At 49.1% G+C, this 27690-nt stretch overlaps 1 protein-coding gene across 6 annotated transcripts in view; it reads left to right on the forward strand.

Annotated features, from left to right (window-relative positions):
• The window catches only part of NOL4L (nucleolar protein 4 like), a 146011-nt gene that overhangs the window by 14172 nt on the left and 104149 nt on the right, over positions 1-27690 (forward strand). Inside the window, exon 1 of one of the 6 annotated variants that reach the window (XM_083447401.1) lies at positions 23431-23808. The exons of 3 other annotated variants lie outside the window; for them this stretch is intronic. The gene's annotated coding sequence lies outside the window, so the exon portion shown is untranslated. Of the gene's footprint in view, positions 1-23430; positions 23809-25497; positions 25664-26686; positions 26706-27690 lie in introns of those variants that run through there. 2 more of the 6 variants (XM_083447403.1, XM_083447402.1) reach the window with 2 other exon arrangements.

The following is a 27690-nucleotide window of genomic DNA, read 5'->3' on the forward strand; positions in this document are numbered from 1 at the left end:
AACTGGTGACTGGGGGCGGCCGCCGCGACCATATAACACCGGTCTTGAAAGACCTAAATTGGCTCCCAGTACGTTTCCGAGCACAATTCAAAGTGTTGGTGTTGACCTTTAAAACCCTAAACGGCCTCGGCCCAGTATACCTGAAGGAGCGTCTCCACCCCCATCGTTCTGCCCGGACGCTGAGGTCCAGCTCCGAGGGCCTTCTGGCGGTTCCCTCCTTGCAAGAAGCAAAGCTACAGGGAAACAGGCAGAGGGCCTTCTCGGTAGTGGCACCCGCCCTGTGGAACGCCCTCCCATCAGATGTCCAAGTGATAGACAACTAGCTGACATTCAGAAGACATCTTAAGGCAGCCCTGTTCAGGGAAGTTTTTAATGTGTGACATTTTAGTGTATTTTTGGTCTCTGTGGAAGCCACCCAGAGTGGCTGGGGAAACCCAGCCAGATGGGTGGGGTACAAATAATAAATTATTATTATTATTATTCAGGACAGGTGAAATACTTTTTCCGCGCAGCGCATTGATACGATCCATTTGGGGACGCCAAATTTTGGGCTCTCCGTATTGCGACAGATTACCAAAGTCTGCCTTCAGGGAAAGTGTTGTGTTATTGCAGGGAGATGGCTGGTGTTAAGGATATGAAATGCCCTTTCTCTGATTATTGGAACATAAGGATTCCTCATGCATGGTCGGACTTAACCGCCAGTCCAAATCTGCACCGGGGGCGAGGTTCACATGAAGGTGGAAACTAAGATGCACCCGTTGTTCTTGGTCCGAGCGAATGAACATTATTAGGTGATGAGTTTCTAGCTCTTGGGGTTTCCCTGTCTCCTTACTGAATATTTCCTTAATAGGTATTCACTCTGAGTGTGTGTTTGCAAATCCTGTAATGTAGGCTAGACTGAAAGGCGGTCACTGGTCAAAGGTCACCCAATGAGCTTCTTGGCTGAGCGGCAATTTGAACTGTGGTCTCCCAGGTCACACAATCCAGCACTCCAATCGTTACACCAAAGCAGCAAGCCCAATTACTACTGCTACTAATTTTACTATTTATACGCCACCCATCTGGCTGGGTTTCCCCAGCCACTCTGGGTGGCTACAGCACATATAAAAACACAGTAAAATGTCAAACATTCAAAACTTCCCAATATAGGGCTGCCTTCAGATGTCTTCTAAAAGTTGTGTAGTTGTTTATCTCCTTGACATCTGATGGGAGGGTGTTCCACAGGGCGGGTGCCACTACTGAGAAGGCCCTCTGCCTGGTTCCCTGTAACTTGGCTTCTCACAGTGAGGGAACCACCAGAAATGCCCTCGGAGCTGGACCTCAGTGTCCGGGCAGAACGATGGGGGTGGAGACGCTCCTTCAGGTATACTGGACCGAGGCCATTTAGGGCTTTAAAGGTCATCACCAACACTTTGAATTGTGCTCGGAAATGTACTGGGAGCCAGTGAAAATCCTTCAGGACCAGTTATATGGTCCCAGCGGCTGTTCCCAGTCACCAGTCAAGCTGCTGCATTCTGGATTAGTTGTCTAAACCTAAGAGTCACCAAGCCATTTGATATTGATAAACATAAAACCATAGTAAAAAACAAAGCAAAAATAAATTATTCCATTAAATTTGTATACCGCCCTTCATCCATAGACCTCACGTCGGTTTGCAACACAGAAGTACAAGATACAAAACACAAAATGCATAATAAAAACTCCAAATTATTTGCACTAGCCTTCTCCCCAACCAGTTGCCCTTCCAGATGTTTTGGACAACTCCCATCAGCAGCAGCCAGCATTTGTAGTCTGGAGGGGTACCTGGTTGGGGAGAAGGAAGACCCAGACCCCGTATGAAGATGTGCTTCCTGGCTGTTGCCGTAAACTAAGAACCTGCCTGTCGCTTTGAGCCGGTGCGCCCAGGTCTTTGCATCTGTAAAGTGAAATCTCTTCTCTGCTTGTTTCCTCTCACCCATCGCGGTTTATTAAAACCTCTCGTCATCTTTCTCCCCACCGAAATAAAAGAGCCAAGAGTGCCAATTGCGAAGCCATCCTTTGTAGGAAAAGGCTGCTTTCCCCACATTACCCTTGCGCTTGCTGTCTGTTGTGACTCTTTTTGATGTGTGTTGACTAGGAAAGCAGCGCATACCAGATTCTAGAGGCTGAGGCACAATAGACTTCTGTCTTGACATCCTAATGATGATTTCAGCCGGAGCACAGCTCAGGTCTCTGCGTGAATCCGGGAGCGGAGAGATCATAGGAAGAGACCCCACCCCGGTGTCTCGTCCTTCCCCTCTCCTTTTTCCTTCCGCTTGAAAAAGAAGTGGCTCGGCCAGTTGCTTCAGGCAGCAAAATGTCTGGGGTGGCTCTAAAAGAGGACTTGGGGGGCTAAGGCTAGCGGTGGCTACTGTCTTCTGCTTTCATGGTGGCAGGCAGAGTTCCTCTCAAGGCCAGTGGAATCAGAAGGCAGGAGAATTGCTGCAGCTGCTACGCTCCTGCATGTGGGCTCCCCACGGGGGGAGTTTATGGTCGGCCACTGTGAGAACAGGATACTGGACTCGATGGGCCGCTGTCCTGATTCAGCAGGCGCTTGTGTTTTTGGGTTGGCAGCAGCTTCCTTGTTCTAAGGCGGCGGAGGAATCTTGTTGCGAACCACCCTGTGGTTTTCAAACCAGTCTAATAAATTGAATTACCGTGTTTTTCGCCCCATAGGGCGCACCGGCCCATAGGCCGCACCTAGTTTTTGGGGGGGAAATAAAAAAAAAAAATTATTTTCCCCCCAGGTGCGGGGCTGGGGCGGGGGAAGCCCGAGCTTCCCCCAGCCCCCAGAACAGGCTGCTATCCGCAGGCCGTGGGAGAGCTGCGCGAAGCCCGAAGCCCGGGGCGTGCTGAGCTCAGTGCGCCCCAAGCTTCTGGGTGCCGGCAAGCTTCTGGGTGCGACTTCGCGCAGCTCTCCCACGGCTAGCGGATAGCTTCCTGAAGCCTGGAGAGCGAGAGGGGTCAGTGCGCACCGACCCCCCTCGCTCTCCAGGCTTCAGCGAAAGCCTGCATTCGCCCCATAGGAAGCACACACATTTCCCCTTCATTTTTGGAGGGGAAAAAGTGCGTCCTATAGGGCGAAAAACACGGTAAATCAATTGATCCCCCGCGATGGAGGAGTCGCAGCTAGAGAACCCTGAACAGAATGGCCACACAACCTCTGTTCAGAAACCTCTACCGAAGGAGGGTCCCTCGCCTTCCGTTTCAGTGAAAGTTCTTCCCGACGTTTAGTCAGAATCGCCTTTCCTGAACCCAGCTGTTTGGGTCCTGCCCTCTGGAGCAGCAGCAAACAAGCTCTCTCCTTCTCCTCCATCCAGCCCACCTGCCCCAGATTGGACCACTGCTACGCAAACCGCAGCAAAGAGCCACGGGGATTGGATTCTGCCCTAAAACCAAGCCTGCCTGCTCACTGCTTCCTTTGTCTAGCTTCCCTGCGGCCTCCCTCTCTCCTCCACCTCCTCCTCTGATGCTGTGAGCATCGCTCCCTTTGTTGCTTAGATGCCAGGGATGGGCAGCAGTGCCATTCTGCACCCCCCACCCCGATGCTCTGCGGCGAGGCTGCCTCCCCCTCCCCCCCAAGCTCTCTCTTTGTGCAGAAATGCTTTTAAGGCCCTTTTATTCTTTCCACCTCCTCTTCTCCCAAGACCCATGGGACAGCTTCCCTCGCCGGAAGTGCACAGCTTTGCATCAGGGATTTTCGCCAGCCGCCTAGATGAACCATCCTTTGGTCTCCTGGCTGTTTACCTGCACGAGTATTTCTCTGCTCTGGCAGAAGCCCTGGAGCTTGCGGCGGGTATTAAAGGTCAGTGTGGGCTGGGATGCACAGCCCTGTCTCTTAGCAACCGGGTCCTTCCTCCGAGCTGGACACTGAGGAGGTGCATCCTTTAAACACTGCTGCTGCTGCTGCACCGGGGGAAAAAACCACTGTGATGTGCAGAGGAGGCGGGTGGAAGGATCAGGCCAGGATCTCTCCCCCTCCTGCTTTTCAGGCACTTAAGAAAGCTCAGAGCCGTCCTAATCAAAGCTGCCCTTTAATTGCTTCTCTCTCCTGCCTGGGCTGCCTCTTCCAAGGTAAACAGATAGGCCATTGGCTGGCGGCAGCAGGAGGCCTCGTTCCAGATACCTGGAGAGGAGCAACGCTGCATTATTGATTCTCCTCTGGTCCTAGCAGGCAAGGGGTGCTGCCTGCATCTTCCCAGAAAGCTCCTCTTTTGGGGTCCTCCTCTCCCACTCCTTTGCATGCACACACATGCAGCTGCCCCTTTCTGCCTCTTTGCAAGCCCGAAGGCTGTTTCCTCTGCTTGGGGGAGCAAGGGTTTGACTCCAGAAAACAAGGTCTTCATTCTGAAACCTTGGACACCTCCAATTCCTCTCCCTGCCCAATCCCTCTCTTTGTTCCTCTAATTAATAACTCTGCAATTGGTCCCGCAGGAACCTCAGCTTCTGTTTGCGTCAAAGTGCAACCTGTTGGTTGCTGACTTCCCCCTCCTCGCCCCCGAATTGTGGGTGGGAGAGAGCAGGGCAGATGGCAGAACGTCTCCTCTGCCTTTTCACACTGGCCTCTTCCTCCAAACGGTGCGTCTCGCTTTCTTCCAGCAAAGTTTTGCTGCTCGGAAACATTGGTTCGGTTAAATTATCTACCTGCTGCAAGAGGCAGGTCTTGGTTCACTGGCAGAGCATCTCTTTTGCAAGTTCCCAGAGTCAGTCTTTGGCAACTTTTCCAGGTGGGGTTGCAAGGGACTCTGATCTGTAACACTGGGTAGCTGCTGCTGCCGGTTTGTGTTGAAGACAATATTGAACAACATGGACTCTGGCAACGTCCTGGGTCCCAGGACCTGGTAGTTGACACACGTCTCTCCCCACAGAAGAGCTTTTTGATGGCAGCTTGAACTGCAGACTTTGTCAGGTTACCATGCTCATTCTGTCTCTGTGTGAAAACATTTAATGTAGAGAAGAACATAATAGTAATAGTAATAATAATAATAATTTATACCCAGCCAGAGCAGGGCTCAGGGTGGCTAACACCAATAAAATCACAGTAAAAACATAATAGGGGGGAAAGAGAGGGGTGTGGAAAGAAAAGAGAGAAAAAAACCAAATTTAAAATACAGGTTAAAATGCAGTTTAAAATGCAGCCTCATTTTAAAGTAGCCCATAAATCAAGACCATAAGGGGAAGGAAACATAAGGGTCAGACTGAGTCCAAACCAAAGGCCAGGCGGAACAGCTCTGTCTTGCAGGCCCTGTGGAAAGATGTCAAGTCCCGCAGGGCCCTAGACTCTTGTGGCAGAGCGTTCCACCAAAATCTCAGATTGGCATATGACACATTAAAACGTCAAATAAAACAACCCAGAATAAAATAAATTTCGGCTTCATGGGAAATATTTCAGATCCTTCTTTAAGTGACATTTTGCTTTCCCCATATTTATTTACCATCTTAACTTGTCTGTCACACAGCACAAGTACTCTAGGGAGCCAGGGTGGTGAAGTGGTTCAAGTGTCGGACTAGGACCTGCAGGATCAGGGTTCAAATCCCCACTCAAGTCAGGAAGCTCACTGGGTGACCTTTGAGTCAGCTGCAGCCTCTTAACCGACCTCACAGGGACGTTGTGGGGATTAACTGAGCAGGGGGACAAACCATGTAAAGGTGGGATAAAGGTAAAGGGACCCCTAATCATTAGGTCCAGTTACCTTCCCGCCGGAGTGGTACCTATTTATCTACTTGCACTTTGACGTCCTTTCGAACTGCTAGGTTGGCAGGAGCTGGGACTGAGCAACGGGAGCTCACCCTGTCATGGGGATTCGAACCGCTGACCTTCTGATCGGCAAGTCCTGGGCTCTGTGGTTTAACCCATAGCGCCACCCGAGTCCTTAAAAAGGTGGGATATAAATGCAATAAATAAGTTATTCTGCTTACCTGCTTAAAAAGGTTGGAGAGGCCAGCCAGATGGAGATGTCAATCACCAACTTGGCACCCAGAGATCTCCATTGGACCCGCGCCAGTTGCAAAACGCACCTGGCACCTTGCTAATTTCTAACGCTGCTTGAAAGTAAGTTCTCAGCAGACATCTAAAGGTCAAAGCAGAAGGCGCCTGCTGAATCTCTACTGGCGGAGCATATTCCACAGGGCTGGGTTTCTTGTTGATGTCAGTTGAGCCTCAGCAACTCAGGGGATGACTAATGGTACTTCTGCAGATGAGCTCAGAGATGGAGCTGGGATATAAAGGTTCAGGCTGGAGCTGGACCAAATGTGTTCAGAGGTTTGTAGATGAATACAAGGACCTTGAACCTGGCTTGGCCGGAAGTGGGCAGTCAGTGCAGGCGTTATAACCATGACCGCTTCATAAAGATGTTAAATGGCACTGGGGAGGGGTTAGGTTCCTGCTGTACCCTGCAGTGCAATTGCCAGGGGCTCAAGGAGCATTTACCCAGCGCTTCTGTCTCAACACGGACCTGATGGAAAGAACAGAACAAACACAATATGGTGGTTCTGATGCCAATCCAACTGAGTTGGTTCCAGAGGACTCAACAGCACAAAAATCTGAGAGATCAAGCAGAAGTAACGGGCACTTTTCCTTCTCTTTTCTCGTCAGGGCGACTTAAGACTGAGTTGGTTCTGAAACTGAGTCTGAACCCAGATTGGTGTGGATCTGGATAATTAGTCGCACCCAGGAATACTGGTTCAGGGTGCTGCGTGCTGTTAGGAGACCCCTATACCTCTCTCAGGGGACGCGGGTGGTGCTGTGGGTTAGACCACAGAGCCTAGGACTTGCCGATCAGAAGGTTGGCGGTTCAAATCCCCGCGATGGGGTGAGCTCCCGTTGCTCAGTCCCTGCTCCTGCCAACCTAGCAGTTCGAAAGCACGTCAAAGTGCAAGTAGATAAATAGGTACCACTCCGACGGGAAGGTAAACGGCGTTTCCGTGCGCTGCTCTGGTTCGCCAGAAGCGGCTTAGTCATGCTTGCCACATGACCCGGAAGCTGTACGCCGGCTCCCTCGTCCAATAAAGCGAGATGAGCACCGCAACCCCAGAGTCAGTCACGACTGGACCTAATGGTCAGGGGTCCCTTTACCTTGACCTATACCTCTCTTGGAGCTTATATTTCCAGAGTGTTTCAATTGCTTTTCCAGGGATCTCTGGGAACTATAGCTCTGTGAGGGTGCTAGGGGTCTCCCAACAGCTCTCAGCACCCTTGACAAACTACAGTTCCCAGGATTCTTTGGGGCGGGGAAGCCATGGCTGTTTAAAAGAGGTATGATACTGCTTTTAAGTATAGCGCAGGTGAGGTCGGAGTTGGAAGTGCTGAGGAATAGACCTGGTAGGTTTAGGTAGCAGAATTTATGGGCTGGCTTTGCTCATCCTAGAAAGTGGCTTTCATTGGCTTCTGCTAATAGAGCTGTGAGCCAATTAAAGATTTTTCATCAACTAAGTCGCTGGCCTTCAAATGATTAATCGATGAATTTAAAATGCATGCACTGGAAAATAGCGGTGAAGGTGAGGAAGCATTTTTGCTCTTTTAAGATTCGCAGTAGGCCGGTTCCTGTTGTTTTGCTGACAAATGTTGATTCTTGGGGAGTCGGTGCGGCCTTTTTCCTTGGTGTGTGATTTTCGCAGAGGAGAATCTATACCTGTTGACTTTCTGCCTGCCTTGCACATGTTAAAGGCAGGAAGAAAAGAAAAACGTGGCAACCCCAGACAAAAGCCTCATTTATCTCCATGGGACTAATCAAGGGTAAGTGCTTTTGGGATGGCAGATCTTCCATATCCCTGAGGTTTAATAATAGCTAGCTGCCTCCTGGTGGGCGCAGTGTTGATTAATCAGATAATACCTTGAGCTCAGCCCTGCTCACTCAGGTCAGTTTTTAGCGGACTGCCTCTTTCTCGCAGTACTTCCAAAATGCTTTGCACTGCGTAAGTTTTAAAGACAGCAGGGCTTAAATGGGTGAAAGTGAGCTCTGAAAGGGCCAGAACGATTTGCAAAACCCAGCGCGATGCCTACGCCTTCACTGAATTAAAAACTGCACTTAATCTGGTTATTATTTCTCTTCAGCTGGCTCCCAGATTTAATAGTAATAAATAATAATAATAATAATAATAATAATAATAATAATAATAATAATAATAAATTGTTTATACCCCACCCTCCCGAGCCAAGACTGGGCTCAGGACGGCTAACACCAGGTGTAAAAACAACTAATTAAATTACAACTTGAAAACAAGATTAAAATACAACATTGAAACGCAGCCTCATTTCAGTAGAAACCCAAATCAAAAACTTTGGGGGGATGAAAACGTCAAATCTTTACCAAGGCCAACTATCCAGACTGGTCCTACGTGGGCCAGAAAAAAGCCAGGGAAGTCCCCAAATAGGAGTTCCATCACAGAAGGAGAAAGGAAATAGGAAAGAGGGGGAGGGAATCAAGTTGATTCCAAGCCAAAGGCCAGGCGGAACAACTCTGTCTTACAGGTCCTAAAACACACCTTAAATGCCGTTAGTTCCAAAAACTTCTCCTCTGCCTTCGAACTAATAACATATATATACTGTTTTTTTTTGCTCTATAAGACTCACTTTCCCTCCCCCCTAAAAAGTAAGGGGAAATGTGTGTGCGTCTTATGGAGCGAATGCAGGCTGCGCAGCTATCCCAGAAGCCAGAACAGCAAGAGGGATCACTGCTTTCACTGCGCAGCGATCCCTCTTGCTGTTCCGGCTTCTGAGATTCAGAATATTTTTTTTCTTGTTTTCCTCCTACCAAAACTAGGTGCGTCTTGTGGTCTGGTGTCTTATAGAGCGAAAAATACAGTACCTGTCCTGTTTCCTGTTGGGTTGGGATCACACCTTTTGCAGAAGGAGCAGCCGCTGCTCATTTGCATTAAAGCCCGTTGCTGTCCTTCTCTGCGGAATTGTTTCTGACCTGCCACTGTCTTCATCTAACTGTGATGGGCTGTCGTGGTTATTGATCAAACAGGCCCAAGGAGTGCACGATATAGGGTGGGGGTTTTTTGGAGGGGGGCAGATGGAAGATACGACAGGCATGGGGAGACGCTGCAAGGGTCAAAAGGGATGGAAGGAGGAGGCAAGACAAGACAGTGACGTGTTTGGTAGTTTTAATTTTAGCTGCAAAAAAAGCACATAAGAGCCTGCAGGATGAGGCCAATGGCCCACCTAGTCCAGCATCTTGAACAGTTGCCTGTGGGAAACCAGCAAGCAGGATTCGAACACAAGACCCCTCTCCCCTCCTGGGGTTTATTCCTTTCCTTGTCCCGTTAGAAAGACATGGCTTTGTGAAGTTTAGCACAGGGGTCAGCAAGGTTTATCTTGTCTGAGCCGGATCGGTCCCTCCGCGGTTTTCAGCGTCTGCGCATGGTTGAGTGTAGCGTGTGAGCGGGCAGCTCAGTATACTGGATGGCCTCGGTCCAGTATACCTGAAGGAGCGTCTCCATCCCCATCGTTCTACCCGGACACTGAGGTCCAGTTCTGAGGGCCTTCTGGCGGTTCCCTCCCTGTGAGAAGCCAAGTTACAGGGAACCAGGCAGAGGGCCTTCTTGGTAGTGGCACCCGCCCTGGGGAACGCCTCCCACCAGATGTCAAAGAGAACAACAACTACCAGACTTTTAGAAGACATCTGAAGGCAGCCCTGGTTAGGGAAGCTTTTAATGTTTGATGTATTATGGTATTTTAATTTTTTTTGGAAGCCGCCCAGAGTGGCTGGGGATGGATGGGGTATAAATAATAAATATTATTATTATTCAGGGGTGGCTCGTGGGCCGGTCAAACGACCTCCACGGGCCACTTCAAGCCCATGGGCCTTAGTTTGCTGACCCCTGGGTTTAGCAGATTCTGTTGCAAAAGTTGCTATCACCCTATAGCTCAACATGAGCAGCAGTGACTCTCCATGCAAAAGGCAATCAAGGACGAGCTTCCTGAGGATATGGAAGAATTGAGAACTAATTTAGCTCAAAACATCTCACCAGAAGTGGCCCTCTTTTCACCTTGACACGGGATGCAGTCCTGAATTCTGCTAGGAGAAAATGTTTTCATTATAGGATAGACTGGCATGGCACTAATGCGGGTGGTAAGGAGAAAGACCTTGCGGGCAGGAATTGTGATAACTGCTCTGCCCTTCGGAAAACTGTCTTTAAACTTTTTAATGCTGGCTGTGGTGTTACCAATAGAGCTGGCTCCATTTTCACTGGTCCCTTTGATAAATCACAAGTGGATTCTAGCAATCAAGCGCAACTGACAGCACCCCCCAATATCTAACAGCATTTAAATTATTTTCTTGATGCTTATATATGTGTGTGTGTGTTTTCTCCAATGCCTAAAGCAATAAGATTAAACTGAAGATGTCCTAAAATAGCAATTAATGAAACACGCTTAAAGAAAATGAGCACAATGAATTTTTTGGTCCTAAATTCGTACGGCAATTGACACAAATATTTATGCCTTGCAATACTGGGTTGGTGGAGTAGATATGTGCACGTGTTTACTTAGAAGTAAGACCCACTGACTTTCCATGGGACTTACACTCAAGTAAGTGCTGAGAGGACAGTAATATAATAATAATAATAATAATAATAATAATAATAATAATAATAATGATATTTATACACCACCTATCTGGCTCTGCTGCAGAGTTAACTGTACCTACATCAGGTATGGGGAAAGTTCAGTTATTCAAGCAGAGAGTTCAATATTTATTTTCTTCTAGGGCAAGTTTGGGGTCATGGGATGGGATGGCAAGCACAAACCAGGCCGTTCCTTTAAGGGCAGGTTTTTCGGGACGTGATTCTGTGCCATTTGATTGAGCCATCTGTTCCTCTGGCCTCAGAGCCGGGCCTATGAATGACTCTTTGTTACCCCTTCTCCATTCCAGTTGCTGAAGGGAATTTTCACACATCTTCCCCGCCAACCCTAAAATGCACCAGCAACCAGATTAAATATTATGGCGGAAAACTCAAAATGTGGATTTTGTGAAGCAGTTGAAGGTGTTTACACCCACATACACACACTTCTTGAGGGGGCACTTGGCATCGTTTTTGCTGTGTTCCCATTCTTTCGTTTATTTATAAAAGGGGTCTGAAATTTGCTAGGTCAATGCAATGATTGCTTTTAAAAGCGACAGCCACACGTGAGATATATATGATAAATCAGACTTTTTCTTTATGTAGTAAAATGTTCGGGATGACAACTGCTCAGTGGGGGAAAGCTCTGGTCCTCAAACATCTTGATAAACAGGTATTAGTGCTTACTACAAATTTGGCAGCCCTCAAATGCCTGAATGGTGCTGATAGACACTGATCATCTCTAGCAAAACCCTATACTCCTGGATGGCAGTCAAGTGGCAGAGTAATGAGGTGTGAATTTGGTGTGTTCACAAGAGCACATAGGCAAGAGCTCTTGGCGCTTCAAAGACTGGGCATTCCAAATGGCTGTAACCATTATATTAAAAATGATAGTAAGAAAGAGCAGGGATAGCTTTCTCATAGTGCTAGTTGATAAAAAAATGAGGCCGGATGTTGTAGTCATAAGGTCAGAATAGAAATTTGGCTCCAAGATGGAGACGGCAGTTGTTGTTGTTTACCTGCTCTTCACCAGCAGGTCACAGGGCAGGCTGTTGTTGTTTAGTCGTTTAGTGGTGCCCGCCTCTTCGTGACCCCCTGGACCAGAGCACGCCAGGCACTCCTGTCTTCCACTGCCTCCCGCAGTTTGATCAAACTCATGCTGGTAGCTTTGAGAACACTGTCCCACCATCTCGTCCTCTGTCGTCCCCTTCTCCTTGTGCCCTCCATCTTTCCCAACATCAGGGTCTTTTCCAGGGAGTCTTCTCTTCTCATGAGGTGGCCAAAGTCTTGGAGCCTCAGCTTCAGGATCTGTCCTTCCAGTGAGCACTCAGGGCTGATTTCCTTTAGAATGGATGCGTTTGATCTTCTTGCAGTCCATGGGACTCTCCAGGGTCTCCTCCAGCACCAGAATTCAAAAGCATCAGTTCTTCGGCGATCAGCCTTCTTTATGGCCCAGGACAGGTTACAATGATTTAAAATTCCTTGCTACAGGCATTAAATTCACACCTGGGATTCTTGGAGGGTGCACCAGTGGCTGAGCCCCCCATTTCTGACAAAGTGAAGTCTGGCTTGCAACCCACATCTTCCCCAGGCCTTAAATGAAACACAGTTTTCTAGGCAGGCCGAAAGCAGAAGAGAAAATAAGGCAGTCTTTGGGTTACTTCCAGTGCCACAGCTCTATGAGCCTAACGATAAATACCAGTAACAGTTAAAATTTATGTCCTACCTTATGGCCTCAGCAGGAACCTCAGGTAGATACAAACACATAAGATTTCGGTCCACAGTGATAATGCCACCACAGGGTTCTGAGATTCAGAAATTTTTTGTATTATGATGATGACCAAAGTATGCAGCTGTACAGGCCATTGTTTCTTGCTCTGTGCTAGGCTGCTGGCGTCTGCTGCATTTGTTCCTTGCCCTGGACACTGCCACCCCTTGATTCTGTTGTGGGACGGTGCTGTCTGATTTCGGAAGGGCATCTGGCCACTTTCCTTGTAGGCACTGACAGCCCATAAATGTGAAAATGTGTTCTCTGTTGGGTAGCGTGGATTTTGTCAGCATTTCAGAATGACTTGGAAACAGGCAGGTCACCAGATCTGCTTGATCACTACTGCGTTTCGAACGCAGAGTGTGCAGGCCGTGTTCAAGCCCCCCTGCCAAACGTTGGGAGCTTTGTAGAGATCATAAGGAGTGCCTCTGAGGATGCGCAGAGAGTGGCTTCCCCTTGCCCCAGAAAAATCCATGCACCAGAAAGGTATATTGGAAATTGAGGTTTTGTGGGTCAGAGATTGGCTGTGCAATGTCCCCTGCTTACTCTGCACATGGCGGAACATAGGAATGTCAGGAGCTGCCATCTAGTTCAGTGTTGTCTACACTGACTGGCAGCAGTTCTGCCCCAGCGTTACCTGGAGATGCCAGTGATTAATAATAATAATAATAATAATAATAATAATAATAATAATGTATTATTTATACCCCGCACATCTGGCTGGGTTTCCCCAGCTGCTCTGGGCAGCTTCCAACAGAATATTAAAATACAATAACCTATTAAACATTAAAAGTTTCCCTAAACAGGGCTGCCTTCAGATGTCTTCTAAAAGTCTGGTAGTTGTTCTTCTCTTTGACATCTGGTGGGAGGGCGTTCCACAGGGCCGGTGCCACTACCGAGAAGGCCCTCTGCCTGATTCCCTGTAACTTAGCCTCTCACAGCGAGGGAACCGCCAGAAGGCCCTCGGAGCTGGACCTCAGTGTCCGGGCAGAACAATGGGGGTGGAGACGCTCCTTCAGATATACTGGACCAAGGCCGTTTAGGGCTTTAAAGGTCAGCACCAACACTTTGAATTGTGCTCGGAAACGTACTAGGAGCCAGTGTAGGTCTTTCAGGACTGGTGTTATGTGGTCTTGGCAGCTGCTCCCAGTCACCAGTCTAGCTGCCGCATTCTGGATTACTTGTAGTTTCCGAGTCACCTTCAAAGGTAGCCCCACGTAGAGCGCGTTGCAGTAGTCCAAGTGAGAGATAACTAGAGCATGCACCACTCTGGTGAGACAGTCTGTGGGCAGGTAGGGTCTCAGCCTGAAACTCTGCAGGCAAAGTAGAGGCTGTAACCTCTGGAGCACATGTGATGTTAGTCGCAACCCCTACCAGTCTTCTGGTTTCTGAAGAAATGCTGCGTTTTGATGCATTTCCCTGGAAACCAGCTTTGGTCTGCATTGAGAAGCAAAGCAACCTTGCTGCATTTTAAGCTCCTCATGGGTGCACGCAGCCTCTGCAGCTTCTTCCAGGCATGTTTGAGCCACCTTTCGTTGCAAAGACCCACAGCTGCGAGACTGAGGAGGAGTGAGCGCCTTTGCCCTCTGCTCCTGTGATGGGAGCCTTTGTAGAGGGGGAGATGCCAGTTATATGGAACAGCCAAGCATGCTTCTAGGGCAGCCGGCTGGGTCTGCCGAGCTGCTCCCTCCCCGGCAGAGTGACGGGCGTTTGAAATGTGGTCAGAAAACAAGGGCGCCCGTTCACTGCCAGGAAGCCTCTTTGCACCGGCAGGAAGTGGAATCCAGCTGGCATCAGCCCCTCCTCGCCCGAGGGCCAGAAAGCGCTCTATCTGGAGCCCTGCAGAGCGGAGGCCAGGAATGGGAGAGCTGCAAGCCCCTTCCCCGCCCCCCCCCCCGTGCCTTAACCCGTGCCCTGGCCCTGCTAAGCCTCTTAGGGCAGACCTCTTCTCTTCCCAGCCCTCTCTAAGTGGGCTGGAGCTGGCTGAGGGCTCCCCTCCTGAGTCCCTAGGGAGAGTTGCCATCTGTGCCCCAAGAAACACCGTTGGCAATGTGCCCGCCCGCCCTGGGCAGTGCGGCAGGAGCCCCTCCAAGACATGGTGCGTGCTTGTGGCTCCAGTTCTACTGCTTGTTGTCCCCCCAAAAAAAGAATGCAAATAACTGAGCCTGTTTTGCAGATTTGATCTGGCGTGGGAAGGTGGGGTCTTTGGCCCATAGTTACTCATTGATCCACACACCACATTTCTCGCTTTCGGGAGATGCTCTGGGCTTGGGGAATTGAAAGGGGGGTGTCTTGTTACGCCTGAAAACGAGGTGCGGGGCTGTAATCTGTGCAGGGTCAGGGTAGAGGTTACTGGCGGACCAGCGCTGTGCAGATCAGATGGCAGTTGTCGGCAGATTTTGGAGGAAGGCGTGCTCTCGTTTTCCAGCATCTAAGGCCGTGTTCACATAAACAAAAGCACCAGTTGCTCCTGCAAGAGCCAGTTCCGGAGGAGGTGTGTGCCTGGCTGCTGTGTTGTGCTCTTATTACATAAAATTCCCACAAGGAGGAGCATGTTCGACAAAACACAGGCAGTTGTTCTTCTTCGGGGCTTTTGCTTTCCAGACAGTAGCTGGTTCTTCTCTCTGTGGTAGCCAGGGAGATCCCAGGAAGAGGAGATGGTCCTATATACAAGCAGTTCAGGAGCCCAGGCTGCTTTGCTCTTTGAAAGAGGAGCCTGTAATTTTGTTACGCCCCTCTCAGGGGATATCCAGAGCCCTTTCTTATTTTGCAGCTTCTGCGAGGGGAGGATGCTGAAAAACAACCTCTCCCCAATGCAGTTAAAGGAAGAGGTCAGGATTCTGTGCAGATGACAGTCATCAATGGGAACCTGAGTTGGGAGAGTCTTTCGCTCCTCCTGACTCTGTTGGGCTCTGGGTAGCTGGTGCCCATTTCCAAAGGCACATCACATTGTGGCTCCCAGTGGAAGTCTGCAAAATGCGTATTTTCATCAACGCACTCATGTTTGCAAAGTGGGAGTGGCTAAAGGAACATTAAAAGGACACGCGTATATTGCTCTTGCGGAGATAGTTCTAAAAGTGGAGCAGTGATTCGGATTAACACCTTGAACCTGGCCTGGTAGCAAATTGATAGCCGGTACAGATCTCTTTTAAAATTTCTGCCCCTCATGCAAAAGGCACAGGAGCCTTGTCAGAAGAAACAGTGGCAGCCTTAGAAATCACTGGTGAGGGGAAAGGCACCCTACACATCCTCAGTTAACCACATCACATGTTCATTCATTTAGTACATTAGTATTATGCTGTCATGGATCTGAAGGTGATGTGCAAGGGTGGATTACCGAGCTGCGCATGCATTTTCCACAGATTCATTACAAGGCCATGGGCCATTTCATATATTATATTTGTTGGTGTATACCTAAAGGGACGTGGGTGGTGCTGTGGGTTAAACCACAGAGCCTAGGGCTTGCTGATCAGAAGGTTGGTGGTTCGAATCCCTGCGACGGGGTGAGCTCCCGTTGCTCGGTCCCTGCTCCTGCCAACCTAGCAGTTCAAAAGCATGTCAAAGTGCAAGTAGATAAAGAGGTACCGCTCCGGTGGGAAGGTAAACGGTGTTTCCGTGCGCTGCGCTGGTTTGCTTGAGGTGGCTTAGTCATGCTGGCCACATGACCCGGAAGCTGTATGCTGGCTCCCTCAGCCAGTAAAGGGAGATGAGCGCCGCAACCCCAGAGTCGGCCACGACTGGACCTAATGGTCAGGGGTCCCTTTACCTTTACCTAAAGGCCACAAAATATATAGGGACCTTCAGAGAAATCTCCTCCTCACACTTTAAAAGCTTAATCTTGCCCCTTATTGGACTTGGTGCACACACATAAAGAGCGCAGTGAATATACTGCAGGGAGGAAATCTGCACGGGGACCTTTCCCAGGCAGACCAAACGCACAGCTGGTGGGGAAGGAGGCCAGTGTACCTGACAGGGATGGTGGCGGCGCACATAGGTGCTATGCGCTCTCCCAACACGTGAGGGGAGTTTTTGTCAACAGCAGTGCAGCTAGGTAATTTTAGACTCTGGACTTAATAGTCTTGCAGAGCAACACCTGCACTCCCCAGACATGTGCATTTAATGGCCGCAATTTAAGGTGGGCCCCCTCTGCACCCAGAAATCTTATTAACTTGCCATAAATTAAGTTGTTGTAATATTCTAATGTAGCTTTGTCAGGTCAGGCCAATTAATATGACACATAAAGATGCTTCTGTAATTGGTGTGTATTCTGAGTTTATGCACTTCATATTTACCTAAAGTTATTCTCTATAACGTTTCCTCTCCGATCAGAAGGTGTGTAATTGGATACTATCAGACTAAATGGGGAGAGGCCTCCTACAGAAGGTTTTTTGCACAAGGGCCAACAAGGAAGTATGGTTGCATTCTTTTACGTTGTGAAGCACACAGCTGACATTACTTTCCTACTGCCTTGCATTGCATGCTTTCCAGCTTTGTCTATTTTTGTGCTTTGTTACAGAAGCAAAGAACAAAAAAAGTAGTTTGGCAGGAAAAATAACAATAAAAAAGAAATACTCTGAGCATGTGCAGTTTTGCCTTTCAAAAGCTCACTTTAAATCATAGCGCCATCAATGGCGACAGGACTGAAATGTGGTTTCTTTCTGCTGCCTGATCCTAAATGGCATTTGCTCTGGAATTATTTATTTACTTATAAAAATATTTGTATACCGCTCTCTCTGTATGTTTACAGAAAGTGGAAACATAAAACAATACAATAAAACTATTAAAAGTTTTTAAAAAGACATCAATAAACCATCATGGAAGGATCTATTCTTAGGCATCATTTGGGTGTGTGTGTTAAAAAATACAATAAAGTTTTAAGACAAAAATACATGTAATAGAACGACGATTTGTAACCATGTACATGCCAGGGGGCATGTGGCTGAACTAGAACATGATTTTGTTTTGGTTTGATTAAGGAGAGAGAAAGGGAAGGCATTCCCAGGACAGAGGCAGCAGTGCTTCTGAATGCCAATTGCGGGAAACTGCAAAGCTTCTCACAGGCCTCTGGCTGGTCCCTGTGAGAACAGAATGCTGGACTAGATGGGCCTATGTTTTTATGGTTCAGATGCTGAGGTTGTGCCTGTTTGCTGCTGCCTCCACCAAATAATAATAATAATAATAATAATAATAATAATAATAATAATATATTTATACCCCTCCCATCTGGCTGGGCTTCCCCAGCCACTCTTGGTGGCTTCCAACAAAATATAAAAATACAGTAATACACCAAACATTAAAAACTTCCCTAAACAGGGCTGCCTTCAGATGTCTTCTAAACGTCAGGTAGTTGTTTATTTCCTTGACATACAACGGGAGGGCGTTCCACAGGGAGGGTGCCACCACTAAAAAGGCCCTCTACCTGGTTCCCTGTAACCTCGCTTCTTGCAGGGAGGGAACGGCCAGAAGGCCCTCAGAGCTGGACCTCAGTGTCCAGGCTGAACGATGGAGGTGGAGACGCTCCTTCAGGTATACTGGGCCTTTGAGGCCGTTTAGGGCTTTAAAGGTCAGCACCAACACTTTGAATTGTGCTCGGAAACGTACTGGGAACCAATGTAGGCCTTTCAAGACCGGTGTTATGTGGTCCCGGCGGCCGCTCCCAGTCTAGCTGCCGCATTCTGGATTAGTTGTAGTTTCCGGGTCACCTTCAAAGGTAGCCCCACATAGAGCGCATTGCAGTAGTCCACCCAATCCCTGGGTGCTCTGCATGCAGGTCTCTGGCTTCTGGTTTGGCCCAAGCTGCACCCCTGTTTGCATGTGAGTGTGGCAAACCAGGCATTTGAAAACCTGCCTTCTCTAAAGAGCGAGGATCAGTGGCGGTGACTCCTTGAACTCCCCTGCCAGGCAAACCCGAGTTTGTTGCCTGGTAACGTGTGAAGCGCCCCTTTCTTTTGTTCCTGCACAACAATATTCCCAATCCCACTTGGGCCGCTTGGAGGATAATTGGGGGGGGGGGCGCGTTGATGCAGGTGGAGGGGACTTGTTGGGTCTGATGAAACGCACCCACAGGAGCCCCATTAAGGAGGAGGGGGAAGCGCCACCCGAGCCGAGGCTGCGTGCGTTCGAGAGCAGAGCATAACAAAGGGCAGGTGGCTGGCGCGGCAGGTGCGCCTGGGCAGGCGGGTGCGTAATTGGAGACGCCACGGAGGGGGCCCACCTCGCTCCGAGTCACGCGGGGCGGGGGAGGAGCGGAGGGTCTCTATCCCGCCGCGAGAGGCCTCTCCGCAGCTGCCTGCCCTCCCCTCCCCGCGCCCTGGCCTGCCTCGCTTTGCCCTGCCCTGCCCTGGCGCTGCCAGCTGGCGAGTGCCTCCTTCCTGCGCGCAAAGGAGGGGCAGCCCAGGACGGCCGCCGGCTTGCCTGCCTGCCTGCCTGCCCCAGGCGAGGACAGCCCGGGGAGGGATCGCTGTGCCAGATCCCTTCTCCTCTCTCCTTCCCACTCTCTACCCCCCCCCCCGGTTCCCATGGTTACCTTCAATACCTGCTTGGCAAAGGCCTTGGGGTGGCGCTGCCCAAGCGGCCCCGCGGGGCTTTTGCGCGGGGGATTGGCAGCGGGAAGCTCGCCTCGCCTTGCAGCCAATGGGGCCTCCGGCGGCGGCTCGCTTTCCCTCCCCGGCGAGGCTCGGGCTGCTCCTCTCCGGGCGTCGCGCCTGCCCTGCCCAGCTGCAGGGCACTGCGCTCGCATCTGAGCCTCTTCGCCCCGTTTGGGATGCCCCGGGTGCGCTCGGCCTTGCGCTTCGGGAGCTGGCTAGAAGGAAGGATGCCCTGAGCAGCCCTCCAGGCAGAGGGCCTGCGCCCCCACCCCGCGGAGCTGGGGCGGGGAGCGTTGCAGGGGGGCGCGAAGAACCAGGGCATCTCTTGAGATGGCGAATGTGCATCTGGCCAGATGTGCATGGCGAGCGTGGCGGGCTGCAGAGGAACACTGACCCTGAACCCCGAGGCTTAGGGGCTGGTTGTGTTTACTCAGTGGCAAGCCCCATAGAATCGTAGGGTTGGAAGGGTCCCCAAGAGCCATCTAGTCCACCCCCCCCAGTGCAGGAATCTCTGCCATTCTGCAAATGCCTAGACTAGGAACATTAGAGCAGTGCTTCCCAAATGGTGGTTCGCAGACCATTGGTGGTGCCCGAGTTTCATTCAGCTTGCCCACAGCACGTCCACATTAGATATTCATTTTGCTCTTTAATTGTAGTTTTGCTGCTTTTGTCCTTTATTATATTGTACTTTAAGTATTGTATTGCAAGTTGAATTCTGTGGAATGCGAATTATGATACAATATAAAAAAAGGGGGAAGCAATAAAAATACAATTTTAAATCACACAGCATCTAGCACTACATTTTACAATTGCCACAAGAAGCAGAAAAAAAATCATTAAGTGGTCTGCTAGGAAGGACCCTTTGCAACTGGACCATTGGGGGAAATGTTTGGGAGCCCTTGCATTAAAGGAAGGGAAGATATTGAGTTATGGGTGCGTCTGTGTGTCAGCAGCAATATTCCTATCTGCCCCTGTTCTCTGTTCTATTTGTAGCTTGATCCTGATTTTTAGGAGGACGAAAGTATCACTTGCTGTTGTTGTTGTTTAGTCGTTTAGTCGTGTCCGACTCTTCGTGACCCCCTGGACCAGAGCACACCGGCACTCCTGTCTTCCACTGCCTCCCGCAGTTTGGTCAAACTCATGCTGGTCTCTTCAAGAACACTGTCGAACCATCTCGTCCTCTGTCGTCCCCTTCTCCTTGTGCCCTCCATCTTTCCCAACATCAGGGTCTTTTCCAGGGAGTCTTCTCATGAGGTGGCCAAAGTCTTGGAGCCTCAGCTTCAGGATCTGTCTTTCCAGTGAGCACTCAGAGCTGATTTCCTTCAGAATGGATCGGTTTGATCTTCTTGCAGTCCATGGGACTCTCAAGAGTCTCCTCCAGCACCATAATTCAACTCCATGGACAAAGGCAACAGGCATATAAAAGTATCACTACTAACTCTGATATATCTTAGGCCCAAGGGCTGCAGATAACTGCAACCTTCATTCAGTTTCCCCCAACCTGGTGCTCTCCAGAGGTTTTGGACTGCAGCTCCCATCAGCCCCAGCTAGTGCAGCCACACTGGCAGGAACTGATGGGAGTTGTAGTCCAGAACATCTGGGGAGCACCAGGGTGGCGAAGGCTGCCTTGGCAGGTCTAGGACTCCAGAGGAGCAGCCATGACTTTCCTGCCCATAGATTTTCCCCAAAGCCTCTGACACGCAGTGGAAAATTTTGAAGCAGGGGTGGTGGAGCTTTGGGGCAGGAAACCCAAAGAGATGGAGAGGGGTTTAAGTTCTGCACCAGCCATATTTGGGGCTGGAGGCTCCTGGTCTTCTCTGTTACTGAATCCTTGTTCAGGTTAAGCCCAGGTAGGAGTAGCCCTCTTTAGACCTGTGGGGTTACCTCCAAGTGAAGCATGTGGTCCAATGGGAAAGTCTGCTTGATCCCCATCTCCCCCAGTCTTGCTCCGCACACCGTCTTCTCTCCAGAGGGACAGCAGGCTTCTTAATCTGTTGCTCTCGTTGCACCTTAAAGTATTTTGGCACAAGCCTTCATGGACCAGAGCCTGCTTCGTCAGATGCCCAAAGCGTTATTCTCAGTTGGCAGATGGGTACAGAGAACATGTTCCGCCTGCTAGACACGGGGCCCAAAGCCATGATCTGCAAGTCTTCTTTTTTTAATGCAGAGCCGAAATGTACACAGACAGGGACAGAGCGGTCTGTTCACAGCAGCAGCCATTGGTGATAATACTGCCTTTCTAGCTGCAGTATGCTAGTTTAACACCTGGAAGGGAAGAAATGGGATTTTCCTGCTATAAGGGGGGAAACCAACAATGGAGGGCACTGTGGTTGCCCTGGGGGCGGTGGCAGGGGGAGCATATACCCTGGACGATGGGTGGGGAATTAGCAATGTGTGTGCTGGGATAGGGAAAAGGAGGAGGATTTGTGAGTACCACCCACTTGGGAACAGGAAATAGGACACTGGTATCACTGAGGGGAGGAGAGTGCTTTTTTGTTGGAGGCACTCTGGTGACTCAAGAGGAAGGGAAAAACAAGGCACTGGAATAACTGGTAATGCAGGAGAATGGGGAACTGGCACCACATGTGTGTAAGATTGTCACATTTGTCTGCAGACATTATCTGACCCTAGGCCGGCCTTCTCAGTGTTGCGCCCTCTAGGTTGTACTGGTTTGGGGCTGATGGGATTTGTAGCCCAAAATATCCAGAGAGAACCAAGTTGGGGATGGCTGTTGTCGTCTGAGCGTGTGCAGAGTTCTCTCCCCTCACATACCAAGGAGAACGGTGGGGGGAAAAACCCATCAGGGCAAAGAAACAGTGGAATGTTTCAGACTCGACTTGCCTAAAGAACATGGGTCCGAGAGGTTTTCTGTTTGCCTCGCTGATTTTCCTGGGGAAACTCCCGCTTTACCACTGAATTGAAACAAACACTAGGAAACCTGATTGACGTTTGCTCCGATTCAGCAGTAAGGATTGGGTATCCCTGGGGGAAAGTGCTGGGACGAGTGTGGACGAGCCCTTGGACGGGGGAAACCTGGATTCAGTTCCCCATTTACCCATGAAATTTACTGGGGGACATTTTTTTACCAGTTTAACCTATATCACAAGGTGGCTCTGAGCATAAACATGGGATAGTGAAAGCTATGGTTTTCCCAGTAGTGATCTATGGAAGTGAGAGCTGGACCATAAAGAAGGCTGACCGCCGAAGAACTGATGCTTTTGAATTCTGGTGCTGGAGGAGACTCTTGAGAGTCCCATGGACTGCAAGAAGATCAAACTTCTCCATTCTGAAGGAAATCAGCCCTGCGTGCTCACTGGAAGGACAGATCCTGAAGCTGAGGCTCCAAGACTTTGGCCACCTCATGAGAAGAGAAGACTCCCTGGAAAAGACCCTGATGTGGGGAAAGATGGAGGGCCCAAGGAGAAGGGGATGACAGAGGACGAGGTGGTTAGACAGTGTTCTCGAAGAGGCCAGCATGAGTTTGACCAAACTGCAGGAGGCAGTAGATGACAGGAGTGCCTGGTGTGCTCTGGTTCATGGGGTCACGAAGAGTTGGACACGACTAAACAACAACAACTACTTTAGGGGAAGTAGGGAAGGCGGTGTGTGTGAATTTGTCAGGTGCCATTGAGCATTTGCAGAGTGCCTACATTCTGCTTTGGCAGGACCTCATGTGCGGAAGCTGGGTAGATCAAGGAATGTGTGCCTTTATCAGTCCCATCCAGCAAAATAGTGCCAGTTTGCAGTCTTAACGCACAGCCTTCACAAAGCACCCCTGCACCCCACATGTGTGCCGTGCTGTGTACATGTGTGCCTTGTGCCCCGTGATAACTCACACATACACTAGGACAACAAGTGGGGTGAACACTTTTGGGGGTTTAATCCTCCCACACTTATGGTGAAGAGACAAGAAGGGAAATGTGCGGTTGCGTATGTAACCTTGGGGCAAGGTGGCAGCTCCCTACGAGGGAGAGAACAGTGGCTAACTTGTGAGATGGTGCTAAGTTGCAGAAAGGTGGCATGGCGGGGCAGTCAGTCGGAGAAAAGCAGCCAGTTTAGGCAAGGGTCAGCCTGTGAGGTTGAAAGAGGAGCATTTGTTTTGTTTTGTAATTTTTTTTATTAGGAATTTCAAAATAACAATCCATCAAAAAGACATCATTCTCATTCCCCCCCCCCCCATTTTCCCCTCGCCCTCCCCAGACTTTCCCCAGCTCCTCTCTCTGGTTTTTCAACACATGTTATTCTCTGCATGTTATAAAATTGTAAAGATCCTTAATTTATCTATATATATGTTACCAATAAAAAGTTTGTATGTTTATTCAAAACCTGCCAAGGAGTCCAATTCAGAGGAGCATTTGTTTTGGGGGATGCAGAGCTGAGCATCAGTCGGGATCTGTTAAAGGCCATGGCAAACAGGACCTGCAACAAAATGTTGCAGCGTGAAGCAATCCTGCCAGCCAGCCAGCCAGCCAGCCAGCCGTGCCTTCCTCCGGGACAATACTCCATTACGTCCTGCCTCCCCAATGCATGAGAGGGGCATTAGGAGGAAGGGAATGGGAGGGGGAAAGCGAGACTATTGGGGAAACGTGAAATGTCATGATACAAGATAAGGAAAGAGGCGAGAGGGAGAGAGAAGGCTGCCTGGGAGGAAAGGATAAGGGGAAGAAGAGGCTTTGGGGCCTGAGCAGGGGAGATGGCTGGAGGTTGCGGGGGGAGGACGGAAAAGGCCGCGGTGCCGTAATGCTGCAGTGCTGCACTCGCAAGATGGTATCTGCTTGTTGCATTGCATTCTGCTTTAAGCAAGCAAGTGCTTAAAACAAGAGAGAGAAAAAAGAAAAATGGCTGTGGACAACATGAAACACTAAATAAGTAAAAAATCATTAAAATGTAACAAACGGGTCATGAATAATATTTTGTTTTACATTGGTCCTGCAGAGCAACTGTCGTTCCCTCACGTTTTTGTGCTCGGCAAAGGCTGAGCGAGCCCCTCCTTGGCCCATAAATACAAGGAAAAATATCAATCAATTAATTGCTTTTTCAATTACCGTAGCAGTTTGTGCAATGGAGCAGTTTAATTATTATTATTATTATTATTAAATTATTTATTAAGCTTGTTATCTTTCAAAAATTGATATTTGGGGTAGCTAAAGTAAATTGTTTTGGGAATGTACCCCCCCCTCACAATGGCATGTTATAAACCAAGGTGAATATTGCCCCCTCCAATTTTCAGATTCGGAAGGGGGAACAAAATGGGGGATTGCCCATCGTCTGGCAAAGGGGCTGGTTGCTTGTGTCATGAAAATGGCCGCTGTTGCGCCACAGTTTGGCTAGACCTTGAAGGAGGCCTACCATGGTAGTTTTTTTGACTGCTTCCTCAGAGTGCGCACAGCTCATTCTTCCTCAAGAATGGCGGGGTGTGAGGTAAAGGCAGCTTCTCATTTTCCCAGATGACTTTCTGGGAAGCGTGGTCTCACCACCATAGCTGCCATTTTTTATTTTAAAAAAGAAGAGCCCTCTTTAAAGAACATGGCTGCCGGGTCCCTGTCTTTGATGTGCAAAGCAGCCTGAGTTTTGCAAGGGGACTGGCGTCCCAGAAGAGGCAGACATTTCCAGAAACGCCAAGAGACGCTAGCATTTTCTGTTGCATTCTACCTCAGCTTCAAGTTTATTTTAGTTAATTTACGACTGTAGCGTAATAGTGCACGTTACTTATGGAGCGCACAAAAATTAAAATGATAAAATACAGTATTTAAAAAGCAAAAAAACCCCAATGAAGTACTTTTAAACTGATAAGGTTTCCTACAGGTTCTGGATTTTTCCGTGTGGTACAGCATTCAATCACTGCGCCTTAGTGGTGGCTGATAATAATAATAATAATAATAATAATAATAATAATAATAATAATGCCAGACTGCTGGATCAGCCCATCTTTGTAAACCACTTTGAGTTGTTGTTGTTTTAAACAATCAAGTAGTGTATAAATTCTATGAAATCAGGAAATACATGTGCAAACTGTTTTGAGATGATTGGGCTTTCCCCCTTGTTTGTTAGTTTGTTTTTAACAATCGAGCATCGCATAAATTACAAGATTATAAAATAAACCTAGCCCAGCAACTTGTTCTCACAGTGACTCCCTATCAGGAAAAAAGGCAGGGTATAAATAAATATATAATAATAAGTCCAAAATTGAACAGTGCGCCCCCCCCCCAAAAAAAACCCACCCACAATGGCTGCCACGGTCTGCATGTAGCAGTGAAACAAATGTCGCCATTCAAGATGCCTCTCGCTTTCTGCCGTATTTTAATTTATCGCCTTGGGAGCCTGCATGCAATTCAGCCTATTTTCTTCCTCACACCAAGTCCATCCGTTGGGTTTCCTGCCAGATGTGGGCCTGCCAGATTCCTCAATTCAATGTGCACCATCTTCCGCCCAAGCCATGCTGGTTCCTTCACAATGAAATGGAGTCTGGGTACAAATAGCTGTCAGCCTAGATTTAGCTGAGATTCCTGCATTGCAGGGGGTTGGACTAGTTGACCCCTGGGTCCCTTTCCCACTCCTAAGATTCTCTGATTGGAGGGGAAATGTAGGGTGAGACGTAGGGTGTTGAAGCAAAGAGAGGGACGGAGGCGACTGGGGAATCCATCCAGGGCATGTCTAGGTGCAAGAAACAGGAGCCATTTCAGCTGCCTGCCATGTCCTGGAGCCTAAAGACTTGTAATAGCAAGTGAGGGAGGCTAGGCTTGTTTATTCAGAAGTGAGCCCGGTGGGGCAGACTCTCAGGGGAGTGTGTATGTCCTAAGCGCATTTCCTATTCCCTTGAACTTGGGGATTTACTTATGAGTAGACACGCTTGGGTGGGTGGTGGGGTCACCTTTATAATTGAAACGCCATTCCCTCACCATATATATATATATATATATATATATATATATGTATGTATGTATGTATATATGGCGGCACTGCAGATGGTGACAGCAGCCACGAAATTAAAAGACGCCTGCTTCATGGGAGGAAAGCAATGACAAACCTAGACAGCATCTTAAAAAGCAGAGACATCACCTTGCCAACAAAGGTCCGTATGGTTAAAGCCATGGTTTTCCCAGTAGTGATGTACGGAAGTGAGAGCTGGACCATAAAGAAGGCTGATCGCCAAAGAATTGATGCTTTTGAATTCTGGTGCTGGAGGAGACTCCTGAGAATCCCATGGACTGCAAGAAGATCAAACCTCTCCATTCTGAAGGAAATCAGCCCTGAGTGCTCACTGGAAGGACAGATCCTGAAGCTGAGGCTCCAAGACTTTGGCCACCTCATGAGAAGGGAAGACTCCCAGGAAAAGGGAAAGATGGAGGGCACAAGGAGAAGGGGACGACAGAGGACGAGATGGTGGGACAGTGTTCTCGAAGCTACTAACATGAGTTTGACCAAACTGCGGGAGGCAGTGGAAGACAGGAGTGCCTGGTGTGCTCTGGTCCAGGGGGTCACAAAGAGGCGGACACGACTAAACAGCAACAACAACATATATATAGCGAGTGCCCATTGTTCCCCAGTGGCAGGGATATCCAACTCCAGATAAACTGCGATCTACTCATAGTATTAAAAAAACTGGCAGTTGGTTCCCCTCCCCCTTTTTGGGGGAGGGAGAAGGAGATAACTGACGGACCAGAGATCTACCAGGAACACCCCATGATCTACCAGTAGATCTCCCTCTTGGACATGCCTGCCCAGAGGGAAGCCACGAATGTGAAAGTAGTTGAATGCTAGTTTAGGTTTGGTGATTATATATAATATGTACATTTGCGTGCGTGTGGAGCCTGTGGGTGGTGGAAAGAAGAAGCGTGTTCTGTGTTGGCAGTGGAGGGGCTGCAACAGAAAGAAACAGCCAGATGGAAAGATGCGAAAGGCAGTGTAGATGAAAGGGAAAGAATACGAGAGCTGGAGGCCGGCGCTTCTAGGAAGCTGCTGTTTTCGGGTGGGATTCCATCATAAACTGGCAAATTGAGGTTGCACGATTATAGTTGGTTGGGAGGTCTTGTGCTTTTTGGATTTTTTGCTGTAAGGGAAGTGATGGGGTTCCAAGTTTCGCGTGCTCTTGCGCTCCCTTTCGGAGTAGTAGTCCTTAAGACTGTTTGGCTTTGGGCAGCTCAGCACTAATAATCTGTGGCAGAGTTCCCCCATTTCTACTCTCGTAGTGTTTTCACTCCCCATATGGTTCTGCAAGAGCCAAGCAGCCCACAATTTGCCCACATGAGCTGAGAGGGAAGGAAGCCCCCCCCAGCCTCCCCCTCCAAAATATTCCCCTTTCGGGAATGCAAGTGAAAAAGATGTCCATACGTTTTTCCCATAAATAAACAAAATGGATAGTTGCTGTTGGTATGGAGCCTATTGATACTGCTGCTACATGCAGAGGGGGACTCAAATCCACTCCGCCGCCCCTCCATCCAGGAAATGATAGTGCTATGCCTGAGAACACCCTTCCTACAGCCACCCAGCACACAGGCTTTTGCTTGAGGCTTGCTGGCCATCCCAGGATCAGCTATGGTGATGTGCTGCCCAAAACTACCCGGATTAATGCCAGTCATGGGGATGTCTGAATTCTTACGTATTTTTGTATAATGCAAAAGGTCTCACACTTGCACATTGAGCTGCAGATGGGAGCTAGAGAGGGTGGGGCAAGAGGAGGCTGGACTAATTTGGGTGCTGGGCAGTTCCTTTATAGGTTGCGTTTTAGAAAGTGTCTGGGCAAGAGTTGGC

Source organism: Podarcis tiliguerta, assembly GCF_965153285.1.
Source record: "Podarcis tiliguerta genome assembly, chromosome: 6".
Classification (NCBI taxonomy): domain Eukaryota; kingdom Metazoa; phylum Chordata; class Lepidosauria; order Squamata; family Lacertidae; genus Podarcis; species Podarcis tiliguerta.